At 39.3% G+C, this 17,426-nt stretch overlaps 1 protein-coding gene across 2 annotated transcripts in view; it reads right to left on the bottom strand.

Annotated features, from left to right (window-relative positions):
- Nucleotides 1-14,021, bottom strand: part of UBAP1 (ubiquitin associated protein 1) — an 86,885-nt gene extending 72,864 nt beyond the window's left edge. Inside the window, exon 1 of one of the 2 annotated variants that reach the window (XM_049897057.1) lies at nt 13,933-14,021. The gene's annotated coding sequence lies outside the window, so the exon portion shown is untranslated. Of the gene's footprint in view, nt 1-13,418; nt 13,844-13,932 lie in introns of those variants that run through there. The other variant, XM_049897058.1, reaches the window with a different exon arrangement.
- Nucleotides 14,022-17,426: the final 3,405 nt, after the last annotated feature.

The following is a 17,426-nucleotide window of genomic DNA, read 5'->3' as shown; positions in this document are numbered from 1 at the left end:
TGTGAAAATTATAACCAATGTCATGGAATAATTTGTATAAAAATTGTTAAATGGAAACCTAATCTGCTGTGTGAACTTTCACCTAAAACAAAATAAAATAGTTTTTTAAAAAAAGCAATATGAACTTGTGATTATTTTTTTAAAATGTATCTTCGTAGGAGCAAGGTCACCCCAATAGCAATGAGTATCCCTAGCACCCAGATTTTGATCTCTTAATGCCATTTTGTATTAATTCTTAGAGAAATGGCTGTTTTCAGATCTGGGGAGAAGAAATTCGTAAGGTAAGCCTGGGACAGCTTGCTTTGCATAAAATCAAGAAATCTTTCAAAGATTTATGGATCATGTCAAAAGCCACCGACTTGAAATGGCTCCCACTGATCAAAGTTGAAATAATTTATGCATCAAAAAGAATGACTTTGCTTCGAACACATAGTAGAAATCCACAAGTCCATGATAATAATCAAAGAATTAAGACTCTCAGAAAACAAACCATAAAAGTCCACAAATAATTTGCTACCATTACGGATGGCTATTACATTAGCTCTTTACTCTGAAAATTGGTAATTAAGAGTAAGAATTAAGCATTCATCCTGCCTTTCCAGTAGGAACTACATTTCAGGGCAAGCCCTGCTGATGGGGACAGCTCCTCTTACAGATGAACGAACATCTGTATAAACATAGTAAATATAAAAGTGACAGACACAGCATAACACCATTTCACAGCTTCTAATGAAATAATGGATTCAAGGAAGAATCATCAATGAATGCTAAACTATTAGGTGAAAGGTTAATAGGGAACTTTATGATAGAAGGGTCAGGATGACAGTGAGTTTGGAATCACTGAAAGTGGGATGACTACTACTAACCGAAATGTTAGTAGTTCAAACCCACCCAGAGTTTTCTTAGAAGGCCTATAGATCTGCTTCCAAAAGGTCACAGCCTTGAAAATCCTATGGCCCACAGTTCTTCTACTCTGTGACACATGGGATCTTCACGAGTCACAATCAATTAACTGGCAACTGTGACTAGTAAAAGTGGGACAACCACTCATTATGTACCTCCTGATGTGAAGCAAAAGGAAGTAACAGTACCATCTTTGTGGTGCTGCCCCTCCCACTCACAAATAAAAAGAACACGAGTTAAATATAGTTACTAATAGCTTACAAGAAATAGAGGACAAGTGAAAAGACACAAGAAAGCACTAGCAAATCCTGACAAATGACCTGGGTACAGGATAGAAACCTACGGGTTTCTCCAGTGAAACAATAACGTGAAATGGGGGTGATTAGTATAGAATACAAGAGACTTAAGAGACACGAAAACCAAATAAATAAGTGCGGACCTTATTTTAATCCTGAATGAAACGAACTGTGAAGTGACAATTTTAAGATACTCAGGGAAATTTTAATATGGATGGTATCAGATTATATTATGGAATTAGTTATAACTTTGTTAGGTTATGTTTCAAAAAAAAATTAGCCTTATCTCTTAGAGCTGCATAATCATTTAAAGGAATAATGTTTGAGATTTTCTTTAAAAAATTCCAGGCACCACCACCACCTCTAACCACCAAAAAAAAAAAAAAAAAAGGTAGACGAGAGCTGAAAAAGAGATTGGTCAAATGTTGAACTTCTTAGAGCTGGATGATAGATAGGTACATGGGAGTTCATTACCCTACTCTAAATACTGTATGTTTAAAAATTCATATAATAAAATGTCTAAGACGGAGAAACATAAGAGGTAAAAAACCAAAAACAACTGTTGTTGATGTTGTGTTAGCTGCTGTGAAGTCAGCCCAATTCATGGCAACCCCACGCACAACAGAACAAAACGCTGTCAGGTGCTGCGTCATCCCCATACTCAGTTGCAGATGGGACCACTGTGATCTATAGGATTTTCATTGACTGATTTTTGGAAAATCAGCCATTCTTCGTAGTCAATCTTAGTCTGGAAGCTCCAAAAACAATAAATGGTCTTAACTGGCTCTAAGACTGAACGAACTATCTGTAAAAGACATTTAAGGAGCAAGTAAGGAAATCTGAATAAGCAGTTGTATAATATGCTATTAGGAAACTAATGGTTGCGTGTACTAACAGTATTGTGGTTATGAAGGAAATGTCCTCATTTTTTAAAAGGCTATATAATGAAAAATTCTAGTGTAAAATGTCTATAATTTACTTTAAAATAATTCGACCAAAGAAAAAAATCAGATACCAAATGTTAACTGTTCAACCCTGTCAAGTGGACACCCCAAATAACAACGTACACAATTACCAAAAACATTTTCAGAATAGTAAGAAGATACAGAAATATATAGAGTTCTACAGTGAAGAGGAGCCCTGGTGGCACAGTGGTTAAGAGCTCTGCTGCTAACCAAAAAGTTGGTGGTTTGAATCCACCAGCTGCTCCTTGGAGACCCTACGAGGCAGTTCTACTCTATCCCATAGGGTTGCTATGAGTCGGAAATCAACTCTAGGGCAACAGGTTTCATAGTGTAAAGGTATGTTACCTTGTTTCCATTTTTATTCCCAAACAGAAAAACTAGCTAAATAATTAGTCATTTTTCCTCTTACAGCTGGTTCTCAATCAAAATTTGCTGTTCATAAGAAAAACTGTTGCCACCTGATCACAACAGAAGACTTCAGGCTTCATGCCTCATTCACTCAACATTCATTTAATGTGCACCTACTATTGCCTGGTACCTCTGTAGCTGCTGGCAGTACAGCAGTAACCAGACAAGACTCCTCATTAAAATTCTAATGGAGAAAGACTTTAAGCAAAAAAGAATAAATAAAAGATAATGAGAATTCCTAGATAAGTATATTAGCATTTTAAAAGTGGACAAGAAGTATTGCTACTAATGAAGCACATGTTGAAAACCTTATAGTTTCCAAAATACTTTCATGTCATCATCTTATCTGAGTCTCATATTGCTGTGAGATATAAGCAGGAATTACTATCCTCATTTTATAAATTAAAAAATTGAAATCTTAGAAAGGTTGGTTTTTAAGTGGGAGAGCTGAACTAGAACTTTAGATCTGACAACTCATCTACGAACAACAGATTGTATTGTTCTACCTACTGCAATACAATCACTCATGGCCAAAGACACTATTTTAAAAGGTTACAGTCAAATAATAAAGTAGAAAATAAGTTTTGTTGTTAGGTGCCCTCGAGTCATTTCCGACTCATAGTGACCCTATGCACAACAGAATGAAACACTGCCCCATCCTGCACCCTCCTCACAATCATTGCTGTTTGACCCATTGTCGCAGCCACCGTGTCTGTCCATCTCATGGAGGGTCTTCCTCTTTTTTGCTGATCATCTACCTTACCAAGTATGATATCCTTCTCTAGGGACTGGTCCCTCCTGATAACATTTCCAGAGTATGTGAGATGAAGTCTCACCATCCTCACTTCCAAGGAGCACTCTCCAAGTCCTTCTTCCTAGTCTGTCTTAGTCTGGAAGCTCCTCTGAAACCTGTCCATCACGGGTGACCCTGCGGGTATTTGAAATACCAGCGGCATAACTTCCAGTATCACAGCAACACGCAAGCCACCACAGTACAATAAACTGACAGATGTATGGTGGTAGAACATTACAGTCCCCAAATCAAACTTTATGTTACAGTAAACTCAGATCAAAGTACTTCTCTCTAGACCCTTAGTGATCAAAGTTTGATCTTTGGACCACTGGCATAATTTGAGCACTTGTTACTGATGTTGGGTGCTAAGCCTGTTAGAAATGCAAGATTTTAAGACTACCCCAGAAATTATCGAATCAACAATTGAAAGAATCAACAAAACTAGAAGTTGGTTCTTTGAGAGGATCAATAAAATTGACAAACCACTGGCCAAACTGACAAAGGAAAAAAATGAGAAGATGCAAACAAACAAAATGGGCGATATTACAAGTGAATCAACCGAGATAAAGAGGGTTATCACAGAGTATTATAAAAAACTGTAATCTAACAAATTTGAAAACCTAGAACAGACAAATTTCTAGAAACTCACTATCTACCTAAGCTAACATAGCAGAGGTAGAGAACCTAAATAGACCATAACAAAAAAATTGAAGATGTCATAAAAAAAAAAAAAAAACTCCCAACAAAAAAAGCCCTGGCCCAAATGGCTTCATTGGACAGTTCTACTAAACATTCAGATAAGAGCTGACACCAATTTTAGTCAAACTATTCCAGAACGTAGAAAAGGAAGGAATACTCCCAAATTCATTCTATGAAGCCAGCATAACCCTGATACCAAAGCCAGGCAAAGATACCACAAAAAAAATTTTTTTTAAATTATAGACCAATATCCCTTATGGATATAACCCAGGGCCGTTGAGATGATTCCGACTCATAGCGACCCTACAAGACAGAGTAGAACTGCCCCACAGGATTTCTAAGGAGCAGCTGCTGGATTCAAACTGCCAATCTTTTGGTTAGCAGCTCAAGTCTTAAGCACTGGGTACCAGGGCTCCACTGCACCACCACAGCTTCACTGAATACAGACATAAAAATTCTCAACAAAATTCTAGCCAACAGAATACAACAGCCTATCAAAAAAATAATACATCACGATCAGGTGGGATTTATACCAGGGATGTAACGGTGGCTCAACATTAGAAAAACAATCAACGTAACTCATAAAAAAAAGAATCACACAATCATCTCAGTTGATGCAGAAGAGGCATTTGATAAAATCCAACACTGTTTCTGATAAAAACTGAGCAAAATAGGAATAGAAGGGAAATTCCTCAACATAATTAAGGTACATATACAAAACCAATAGCCAACATTAGTCTCAATGGAGAGAGGCTGAAAGCATTCCCCTTGAGAACAGAAACAAGAACGCCCATTATCACCCCTCCTATCCAATACTGTACTCGAAGTCATAGCCAGAGCAATAAGGCAAGAAAGGGAAATAAAGGACATTCAAATTGGTAAGGAAGAAGTAAAACTATCCCTTTGCACATGACACGATCCTATACACAGAAAATCCCAGAGATTCCACAAGAAAGTTAATGGAACTAGTTAATAGAAGGGTTCAGCAAAGTGGCAGGGTACAAGGTCAACATATGAAAATCAGTTGGAATCCTCTACATTAACAAAAACTCCAAAAAGGAAATCAAGAAAACAATACCATTTACTGTAGCCACCAAAAGGATAAAATACCTTGGAATAAATCTAACCAGGGACATAAAAGACTTATACAAAGAAAACTATAAAACACTACTGTAAGAAACCAAATCCATCCACCTAGGGACATCTCAGCTTCAACAAAGGGTCAAAGTCCATTCAGGGGAAAAATAGTCTCTTTAACAAATGATGCTGGCAAAACTAGGTATCCATTTGCAGAAAAATGAAACATGATCCATACCTCACACCATACACAAAAACTAACTCAAAATTGATCAAAGACCTAAATGTTAAACCTAAAACTATAAAGCTCCTGGAAGATAACACAGGGACAAAGCTAGGGGTTCTAATTTATGGCATAAGTAAACTATCAAACATAACTAAAAATATACAAACAAAAGAAGATAAACTAGATAATCGGGATCTCCTAAAAATCAAATACGTACACTCATCAAGAGAGTAAAAAAAGAACCTACAGGCTGGGAAAAAAATTTGGCAATGACATATCTGAAAAGGGACTAATCTCAGTAATTTATAGAAAGCTTCAACACCTCAACAACAAAATGACAAACAAACCAATCAAAAAATGGGCAAAGGCCATGAAAAGACACTTTACCAAAGAGGTCTGGCAGTTAACAAACACATATGGAGATGTTCACGATCATTAGCCGTTCCAAAAAATCAAAACCAAACTCACTGCCATCAAGTCAATTCTGACTCACAGCAACTCTGTAGGACAGACTAGAACTGCCCCAACATTTCCAAGGAGCAGCCAGTGGATTCAAATTGCTGACATCTTGGTTAACAGTCAAGCTCTTAACCACTGCACTACCAAGGCTCCACAGTAGCCATTAGAGAGACGCAAATCAAAACTATGATGAGATATCATCCCTGCAAAAATGGCATTGATCAAAAAAACAGGAAACAACAAATACTGGCGAGACTGTGGGAAGACTGGAACTCATACACTGCTGGTAGGGTTGTAAAATGGTACAGCTGCTATGGAAAATGGTATGGCGCTTCCTCAGAAAGCTAGTAATTGAAATACTGTATGCTCCAGCAACCCCACCATTAGGTATACATCTTAGAGAAATCAGAGCAGTGACACGAATAGACATATACATACCATGTTCACTGCAGCATTATGCACAATAGCAAAAAGATGAAGACAACCTAAGTGTCCGTCAACAGATAAACGGATAAACAAATTGTGGTATATGCATACAATGGATTACTACACAATAATGAGAATAATGATGAGTCTGCAAAACATAACGGATGAATCTGGAGGACGTTATGCTGAGTGAAATAAGTCAATCACAAAAGGGAAAATACTGCATGATACCACTTTTATAAAAAGCTAGGAATAGGTTTACACAGAAAGCAACATTCTTTGATGGCTATCTAGGATGAGAGGGGGAAGGAGAGAGAATCACTTATTAGCTAGTAAATGTTAATTCTGGTGAAGGGAAAGGCAATACGCAATAGGCGGGAAGTCAGCACAACATGACCAAGGCAAATGAAGACACTGAGAGGTACACAAGAATAAAGGATAACTATGCTAAACTACTATACCGAAACCAAAACCAAACCCAGTGCCATCGAGCAGATTCCGACTCATAGCGACCCTATACAATCCTGCAACAACAGTATAACAGCCGAAAATTTGTGAGTGGTTACACAGGTAGATATGTATGCTATATAGATGGGGCAGGGTGTATGGGAGGACATGCGAGTGCATATATGGGTATAGTTCTAGGTATTTGTACATACATATTTGTACACACTGCATGTATATTCATATACATAATATAGCACGTAGGAGGCACAGCTATGGAAATTTCTGAGACATATCCAAACACCTCACGGGACTGAGTTACTGGGCTTGAAGGCTAAGGACCACAGTCTCGGGAGACACCTACGTCAACTAGCATAACATAGTTCATAAAGATAATGTTCTACATCCTAGCGTAGCGAATAGTGTCTGGGGTCTTAAAAGCTTGCGAGTGGCCATCTGAGATACAAGTACTGGTCACTTCCTGTCTGGAGCAAATGAGAGTGAAGAAAACCAAAGATTCAAGAAAGCAATTAGCCCAAAAGACTAATGGCCCACACGAATCATAGCCTCCTCTAGCCTGAGACCAGAAAAACTAGATGGTACCCAGCTACCACTACCAACCACCCTGACCAGGAACATAACAGAAAGTCCCAGTTAGAATGGGAGAAAAACTTAGAACAAAACTCAAACCCGTAAAAAAAATAGACCAGACTTACTAGAATGATAAGAAGCTAGAGGAACCCCTGAGACTATCTCCCTAAGATACCCTTTTAACCTGGAACTGAAGCCACTCCCTAAGGTCACCTTTCAGCCAAATAGAAGATTATCCTATAAAATAAACAATAACACCCATGAGGAATGTGCTCCATAGAACAATCAATTATATGAGACCAAATGGGCAGCATTTGCAAAAACGCAAAGATGAGAAGGCAAAAAAGAGGCAGGGAAACTGGAGGAATGTAAATGAGCAAGCCAGGGTGGAAAGGGGCAGACTGCTGACACATTGCAGGGACAACAACCAATGTCAAGAAACAATCTGTGTATTAATTATTGAATGGGAAACTAATTTGCTATGTAAACTTTCACCTAAAGCACAATAAAATGTCAAAAAAAGAAAAATTACTGAATCAGAATTTACATTTTAACAAGATCTCCAGGTGATTCACACATGCACTAAAGTTTGAGAATCACTGATCTAGAACAGCACTGTTCAAAAGAACTTTTTGCAATAATGGAAATGGTTTCATATCTGGACACATGTCTACCACATATGACATTGGACAGGGAAGATCTAAAACACCTCAAACAAGAACTGAGCCTAAACGTAATTTCTCAAAATGTTAAATAACTAATAAGCCTCTGTTGACCTAAAAGGTGCTCTGTCCCACTAAGTATACTATCTGTAGTACATTTATATTAAAAAAATTCTTAATTTTATACAAAGACCCAACAACTCAAAAAGCACAAAAACCAAAAACCAAACCCAGTGCCGTCGAGTCGATTCCGACTCATAGCGACCCTATAGGACAAAGTAGAGCTGTCCCATAGTTTCCAAGGAGCGCCTGGCGGATTCAAACTGCTGACCCTTTGGTTAGCAGCCGTAGTACTTAACCACTATGCCACCAGGGTCCAGCAACCCTAATATATTTGGAATAGGCCCTAAGATACCTTATTACTGAAGTACTTTACAGACAGTACATTTATGAAAGATTCTCATTTAATAATCTACAATTTTGTTCAACATGGGCTCTCAGAGGGGTAATCTTAGTTACCTCTAAATTCTGCATATGTAAGACACCTCAGTCTCTTAATATGCCAGATAAATGAAGTATTATTATAAAAAGTACAAGGATAAAGTTGATTCCTTATTAAATTGTAAGAACTAGATAGAGTTTCCCATTCCAGAGAAGGCAGGAAACAGGAAATAAATAATTCAAAGCCTTTGGTGATTTTCTTTTTCTTTAGGTATTTTCAGACAAAATTAGTGGTAGGTTTGTGTTTTTTCCTGTTGTTAAAATCACTTGGAAATACAGTAAACTCTTGACGGAAGAAAAGTCAACATTTGCAATTCTGAGAATTCACAAGCTACCCCTAAAGTCCACTCTGTATAATTTGGCTTGCATCTGAATTTGAATTTTACCCATGGAAGAGAACCACTTCTGTATGAGTGAATGTGGGGTAAGGTATCATGATCTACCGGAAGAAGGAAATTGGGGAATTACTGCCCATATCCTCCCCGACCAAACTGTAGAATGAAATATTAATGCTCCTAAATGACAGGAAGACGTTAGGTTTAGATCCCATTATTAACAATGAGGGCAGAAATGAGGAGGATGCAATCCTGCCTGGGACCAAGACCATGATGATGAGATGCAGCACAAGACAAGCATGCTGACCTGACCCTGAAGTCTCGAACGGGTTATTTAAGGAAAGCTGAGCAAAGGCCAGACAGTGTAACAAACAACAGAAAAAGACACAGAGAACCCAAGGTCGAGAAGGGGAGAGTGTTGACATGTCACGGGGCTGGTAACCAAAGTCACAAAACAATATGTGTCCTAACTCTTTAAATGAGAAACTAGTCTGTTCTATAAATCTTCATCTAAGAAGTATAATAAAAAAAAAGACAGGAAGGTAATTAAAGATAGCTGAAAACTGAGTCTAGCATCCAAATCTCTAACTCTGCTGTTCTATTTACCCATCACATCGATGATATACTGAAAATCTTCAGTTATATTTTCCTGTAGCTCATGAGGGACATTCTATATACTATGCTAGTTATGCAAAAGTTCTCAAAGATCTAGGGACATACCTTTCACAAATGTCAAGGATGTACTACTACACATCACTATGCAGTATTTGCAATATATTTAAAGTCTGGAGAATGTTTTATATTTCAATGTGATCCTTGCAAAGGATTAAACATTCAGCTCCTCAGAAAAACAATTCCTAAAGCCAAAACCAAACCAAAAACCTGTTGCTGCCAAGTCGATTCTGACTCATAGCAACCCAGTAGAACAGAGAAGAACTGCCTCGTAGGGTTCCCAAGGAGCAGCTGGTGGATTCGAACTGCCAACCTTTTGGCTAGCAGCCGAGCTCTTAACCACTGTGCCACCAGGGCTCCAAAGCCATAGTCCCTAAAAAAATTTTTAAGCAGCTTAATACACAACAGAGAAAATCAAATGCTGCCAAGATTTTTATACCAAAGCTTCAGAGATGAGTTTAATGGTTTAAAGAGTTTAATGGTTTCCACCATTTCTTCCAAAAGTCACACAAGTCCAAGAAAATGGACAGAGTTTACAAAAACAAAAACCCAATCTCTTCCAAGATGTTTCCACATTAGCCCTTTCACAATTTACAACTATTGTTCATAAAGCCAAACACTGCAAAAACTAGACATCAAAAAATCTTTCTGAAAATATTTTAGAAGTATTAACAGCTTAGGCTGAGTGACTCATTATGTACTGTATCAAATACTGTCCATACAAGAAAGAGTTCTCATTGTCTACCACATTACTAACATTTAGCAAAATGCACAGCTCATTCATAAATCTGCTGGTGTCTCAGTTTTGGAAAACGTATGTAACCTGTGTATACAGCAAAATTCAAGCTGTTTTTAAAGCCCTCTGGCCTTATGACTCCGAAGAGAGGCAAGCAACTCCTGAGTAACTGCAAGAAACAGCTTGCCTTTGTAATGCTTACTCAAGCAGATACTTGAAACCAAATGTCAGATTAGATACCACATAATAGATATAGTGTTGTAATTTGTTAAAATAGCATGCCTGGCAGAAGAGACATTAAAAAGTACAAACCAGAAAAAGAGAAGGCTGAAAAATTCAGTTCATTAAATTATGGACTTTTCTCACCAAAAGACTATGATGAGATGAAGACAAGTCACTAACTGGGAGAGGATATCTGCAACCTATAAATTAATAAATCGTTAAAATCCAGAACATATAACCCACTGCCACCAAGTCGATTCTGACTCAAAGCAACCCTAAAGGACAGAGTAGAACTGCCCCACGGGGTGTCCAAGGTGGCAATCTTTAAGGAAGCAGACTGTCTCATCCTTCTCCCACAGGATATATAAGAAACTGTCACAATCAGTCAGAAAGAGAAACAATCCCCACTCCCATCCCACAGAAGGCAAAGAACTTGATTACATACTTCATAGAAGAAACACAAATGGTCAATGAATGCATGAAAAGATGCTCAACTTATGGAAATGCTAATAGTAATGCAATAGATACTATTTCAAACCTATCAGATTGGAAAAAAAATTTAAAGGTCTGATGATATCGTTAGGGAGGAAGTAAAGCAACCAAAACATACAGTGCTGTCTCTTGACTCAGTAACCACAAGATTTACAATTACCATGAGCTCATCAATGACTCAAACACTGGAAGTGTTTGGTAAACATTAATCAACTGATAACGAACAATCCAGAATTCTGAGAATATATGCGGGTTTACTGCCAAATACAAATTTTGGCCCTTAATGAACTGAGTCCAATCTGACTCAGCAATACAAAAAACCAAACTTTCAGTCCTTATCCAGTTTATCTGGTTGATTTTGTGCAATACAAAATATTCAGGTACTCTTCTCCTCCTAGAATACTGATGACATCATAAGTGACTAAAATTTAAAACGAACTATCGTTCCAGTTACACTACTACTCCAGTAAGAACAAATAATTTAAAATGGTATTACTTTAAAACTAGTGTTTACCGTTTACTTTACAGCAATTGGAACAGTCTTGTAGAGGGGCAAAATGGTGTAACAAATGCAGCATGGGCATTCAGGTTGGACAGACTGGAGTTCAAATCCAGCCTCTACCATAACTGTAACCTTAGTTAAGTTGCTCAACCTCTCTGATCCTTAGTTTCCTCAATACACAAAAAGTATGCATACCACAACCTACCTACCTAATCACATGGTGAGGATTAAGTGAGATTACATAAAATGCTTAAGAATGCCCGGCTTATTAGAATTATGCCCAGCATCAGTGGCTTTCCCCTTGTGAATCTTGTTACCCTCACCTAAAATTTTTTAAACCTGGAACTATAACCCTCAATTCATAATATCTGTTACTCTTAGATTCATATTATTTTCCAACATTACAGGAAACAATATGCTATGGGTTAGACGATCTTACTTCTTTCTCTTAAAACAAAGGATCTTTCCTAGAAGCAATTAGATTCTGGAAAAGAGGACAGATTTTCACTTGTCTTGGTGGTATACAAGCAGGTATTCCCATACTGTGTGGGAAACTAAATCCAGGTGATTTCTAAGCTTCCTTTCAACTCAAGGTTTTTCACTTCTAAGAAAAATTTTATTTAATGGTTTAAGATACTACATATTACCTTTCGGATTTCTTGAAAAAGATGGTCTAAAGAGAACTGATTAATGATAAACTGATAATGATAGCTCCTTTTTGGGGGGAGGGGTCAGTCTGTGGAAAAAAAGTTTACACTTAAAATTTATCTACATTTGAAAAACCTCAACACATTCAAGGACATAATCAGAGAACTGGAAAATTTATAGTATCTGCATCTACACCCTGGGCTAATGATAATGTAATGTTGAAAATACTCAGAAAGACTTTTAATCACTGAATGAAATTTCTGGGGTCCTCATTTTAGATACCTTACCATAATCAAGAGAAGGATGAAAGAAAAGTACAAAATAAAGTGACATGTCCCAGGCAAAGAAAGTTGAACTTACAACTACTGATGAGAGTTATCTACAGACCTAATATTACCACAATACTTTTACTGTTTTCTTCAAAATTAAAAGGAAAAATAAACCTTTCAGATACACATAAAATGTCATGATGAGGTAATGAATCTTAAATACTAAACAAAAGAAATTAAGTTCTTATAATTGCATACTTTAATTTTCTTCCTTTGCCTTCATTTGTAAAATAACTTTTTTTCCGCCCAATGAGGCCACAGCAGGTTAATAAGTCACTTGCCAACCTGCTGTGCAGTGATCGAGACGCTCACTAAACACTGGGGAAACATTAATTTTCCCGTTTCCATGAATATAATGCAACACACATTATTAATGCAACACAGAGTAGGCATTCATTAAATCTCAAATAAGTAGCAGAAGAAATAGGGCCAACTAGAAATAAAAATGTAATTTACAAAATTCCAAGAACATAAGTTAATGCAGATAATGTAATTTTTCCAGACTCAGGACATTTCACATTCTTTGATACAAGATAATACAGAAACTTCCCATTTAACTAGGCTGGGAGGTTAACTGGAAAGAGCTATCTATCACTAAAAACTAAGTGCCCTGTTTTTCCCACCACCAAATCTGACAAATTTTAAAAGGGAAACATCCATTTACAGCTACCCAAATTCTCGAATACTAATAAAAGAACTGAGAAAAGAGACAAAGCACTAGTAATTGGGGTAAGAACAAGACGTATTTAATAGTCAATTACCAAATCTGATTAAACACCCGACGGTGTCTAAAAACTCTCAAAATTTTATTTAACATAAAATGTGTTTTTATGCCTAGCCATACTTTCAAGAGGCTAGTCTGAAGAAAACTACGTGTGGCAACATCACGAAGGTCAAAGATCACTGGTACAGCAGATCAAATAAATGTAACTTGACGTTCCACAGATGTAAGGCAGTTTTTTGAGGCCCAGGTGAACTGTACAAGTAAGTCCCCACCCAAAAAACAAACCAAAAAAAGCAAGATAAACATACCTGGAAAAGGCCAGACAATGTCAAAAAATATCCCCAAAGCTCAGTCACCCGAGTATGGTCTCCTCCCTTTTTCCCTAATCTCATCGCCTCGGAGAGACCTAAACCAGTTTCTCACGCCCCCAGCTCAACCTCAGCTCCCCATCCCTAATCGTCTTTACCAAAATCTGGGTCTACCTCACCTACATCTTTCACATAGTTCCCACCAAGCTCTCACTCGCCAGATTCTATCTACTGCACCTATCTTCCAGTAGAATATTAGTCTCCTTAATCGGAACTCGTTTTTCCGCATCCCATCTGCCCTCCGCCCCTTCAACTCCGATCTCACTTTGACCCTTCTCTCCCAGAATCCACCCCAAGTCACTAATCTCCGGTCCCTTCTCCATTCCACCCCCCAGTTCTTTTCATCCCGCCAGGGTCTTTCCCTAGCTTCCTCCCTCAACATCTCCCAATACAGGGCCCCCTCCCCCCAACTCCGCCCCTTTCTCCCCCCTCTCCCAGAGGGAGGCCCCCTCACCTGACGCCGCTACCGCCGCTACCGCCGCCGTCCCAGAAGCCAAAGGTGCTGGCGCCGGGCGGCCGCCCAGGCTCTGTCCCTGCTGAGCTCCCGAGGCCCCTAAGGAGAACGAAAGCCACCACCTCCAACTCTGCCCGCCCCGGGCCAGGCCGTCACCGTAGACAGCGCCAGTACCGCAGCCGCCATGTTGAAATCCTACTTCCCTCCTCCTTCCCCTCACTGCTCCGCCCTTTGGGCGTCTGACGTGATGGCGCCGCGCTCCACCCGCCCGGACCAATGGGAGGAGTCGACGGTGACGTAACTGACCTCTCCTGCGCTGAACTCTTCTGCAGGCCCGGGGGCTGCAATTGGAATGGGTGCACTCTGCAGACCTAACGGAGAAAGAAAAGGGGACACTAAGAGAATAAAGTGTAGCGGTTGGAGAGACTGCCAAGGCTGGGAAGCCCTGAATCGAGAAGCGACGCACAAAGATTTAGCAACGAATCCTGCTTGGGAAGCAGGGTCTGGATTACGGTCCCGGATCAATGACATGATAAAAGCCTTACCCTCTCTGGGACTCAGTTTTCCCATTTATTAATGAATGGGTTGAAAAATGACATCTAACTTTCCCTCCAATTCTGACATTCAACGAATTTAAACCAGGTAATTTAATCCCAATTTTTCACTGCCTTCTGTGTGTATTGAATGTCTCCTGGAATGAGGTGCATAGAGGATTCGTAACTGAATGGGATGAATCTCTGTTACCAGAAGTTCATAACTGGCGGGAGAAATAGATGCATAAACAGCTAACTGGTGTAACCTGTGGAAGTATTGCTTTGAGAAAAGTTTACTTCTGGCTAAGGGATTAGGAAGGACTTCTTTATCTACACTTTCAGGCTGAGTAAAGAATGCATACACTTCCAAGTCTTCTGCACCCTTGTTTTCTCTCCAGAGCTCCAATATCAGAAAAGATGGTATTTGTACTTTGAAGGCTGTGGCACTTTTAACTGGCAAGGAGAGAAGGTGGGCATTCCAGAAAGGGAGATCAAAGAGCAGAAAATAGCAAGTCATTAATTCTGGTTTGTTTGCCTACTTAATTTAGCAAATAATAGGCAGCCACTGGAGGTTTGTGGAGAGATCAGTGAGCTGAGTAAAGCTCTTCATCAGGAGAATTAAAATAGTATTGTAGTGAATAAAATGGATTAGAGACTACTGGTAGACTTCTAAAAGATGACAAACACCTGAAAGCAGAAGCAGTGGAGAATGGAGACTAGGAGATGAACTGGAGCAAGATTTAGGAGATAGAGTCAATTAGATTTAGAGAGCTGCTATATGGGAGGTAGTGGTGAAGAGCTCAGCTGCTTACCAAAAGTTCGGCAACTCAAGTCCACCAGCGGCTCCTTGGAAACCCTTTGGGACAGCTCTACTCTGTCCTATAGGGTCGACTTCATGGCAATGGGTTTGCTTTTTTTGGTTATATGAGAGGAGGAGAAAGAGCCCTGGTGGCATAGTGGTTAAGAGCCATGACTGCTAACCAGAAGGTTAACAGTTCAAATCCACCAGCTGCTCCTTGGAAACCCTATGGCGCAGTTCTACTCTGTCCTATAGGGCTGCTATGAGTCAGAATGGACTTGATGGCAATGGCTTGGTTTGTGAGGAGGAGAAGAAGAAGAAAGTACCAAGTTTGGGGGGTCTCTTATTAACAGAGACAAGAAAGACCTAAGGTTTGCTGAAGTGCTGAGGGAGATAATGAGTTCAGTTTGTCAAACTGAGATTAAGACAATGGCAAAATTTTTTTGAGACATGTTGAGAGGAAATGTAGGCTTGGAACTCAGGAAGGAGGTAAGGAGTACATATATGCAGTATGTTGGTACTCCTTAAACAAGTAAGCTTTTCATTCATTCATTTGACAAGTATTTATTGAGTGCCTGCAATGTGCCAGCACCGTTCTAAGCACTGCAGATACAACAACATATAAAACAGACAAAATAGTCCCTACTTTCACAGAGTTTACATTCTAGAGAAAGGCAGCTAAGAGACAATGGTGGTAAGTGCTAAGGAGAAGAATAAAGCAGGAAAAAAAAAAACTAGAAAATATTGACAGTTTAAATTTAGAAGGGGTGGCCAGGGAAAGCATTACTGAAAGGTGTCATATGAGAAAAGACCTAAAAGAAAGTGAGGAAATGAGCTATGTAGATATCTAGGAGAAGAAAATGCCAGTCCAAGGGAACTGCAAGTACAAAAACCCTAGGGTGAAAGCTCACCTCCTATGCTCTAGATACAGTGAGCAGCCCAGTGTGGCTTGAATGGAGTGAGCAAAGAGAAGAGTAGTAAGAGATGAAGTCTAGAGAGCTAGCAGGGGGCTAAATCACACAGGTCATTCTAAATCATTTTAAGGACTTTGGCTTTTACTCTGAATGAGCTAAAAAGCCATTGGAGAGTTTTGAAAAGAGGAGGGACAGCATCAGACTTTTTAACAGAATCACTCTAGCTACTACAGAGAATTAACAAAAGAGGGGCAAAGATGGAAGAAGAAAAATTACTAAGAGGTTATCGTAGTATTCCAAACAAGAGATGATAGTACCGTGGACTAGAGTGGTATCAATGAAAGTGATCAGAAATAGTCAGGTTCTGGGCACATTTTGAAGATAGAGCAATAAGAATTCATTCAGAGAAAGGATGAACGAAGGAAATGAGAGGAAGCAAGGATGACTGAGGTTTTTGACCTGAATCAAATTCTTCCACGTTTGGCTGGAAGAATGGAAAAGAGATTAATCAAAATTTCTGAGGATGGAACCTTTAGGAACACTAATAAAGAAGAAGCAGAGAAGGAGATGGAAAAATAGTAGCCAGAGAAGTACGAAGGAATCAGAAGACTATAGTGTCATCGAGGATAAAGAAAGATAAACCCTGGGAGGGCTGGGCTTGTGCCTCTCCTTTCAAAGTAAGACTCTCGGAGACTAGGGACAAGCTTCCCCCATCAGACAGGGACTTCTTGAGATTCCCCATCAGCCTAGGTCTCCTGATCAGAGATTTTTTTTTTTTTCTCTGCCCTCTTGTCTTAAGTAGGGACCAGGTTACTGAGTGTCCACTCCTGAGCCAGCCTGTCTTGTTCCACCCACATCCCACAGAGGTTACTCATCCTTGAAAAATGGAAGGAAAGTGGAAAAACAAACACTTCTTAACCTTCTTAAGAGTGGTTTATACTTGTGGATCTCAAGGTATGACTCACCAGGGGCTAGAATAGGCTGAACAAGATGCCAGTCTTCTGCTGTCACTGCTCTGTGTCTTTCCCTCCCAGTGCCTCTGAATAGCGTCCAGTATACCTGCTGGTCTGCGGCAGCATTCCAGCCCGAGAAGTACCAGGTTACACTCCTCCCTGTCTCCATTTTTTTTCCCCCTCTTTTATACCCTAGGCATTTAGGGTGTCTAAGAGCAGAGGCAGAAAAGACAATCAGCTCTGAAATCTTTTATTCATTCAGCCATCAAGCACTGACCAAGTCATAACATGTGCC

Source organism: Elephas maximus, chromosome 9 (genome assembly GCF_024166365.1).
Source record: "Elephas maximus indicus isolate mEleMax1 chromosome 9, mEleMax1 primary haplotype, whole genome shotgun sequence".
Taxonomy (NCBI): Eukaryota; Metazoa; Chordata; class Mammalia; order Proboscidea; family Elephantidae; genus Elephas; species Elephas maximus.
This window is presented reverse-complemented; position numbering and strand designations above follow the sequence as displayed.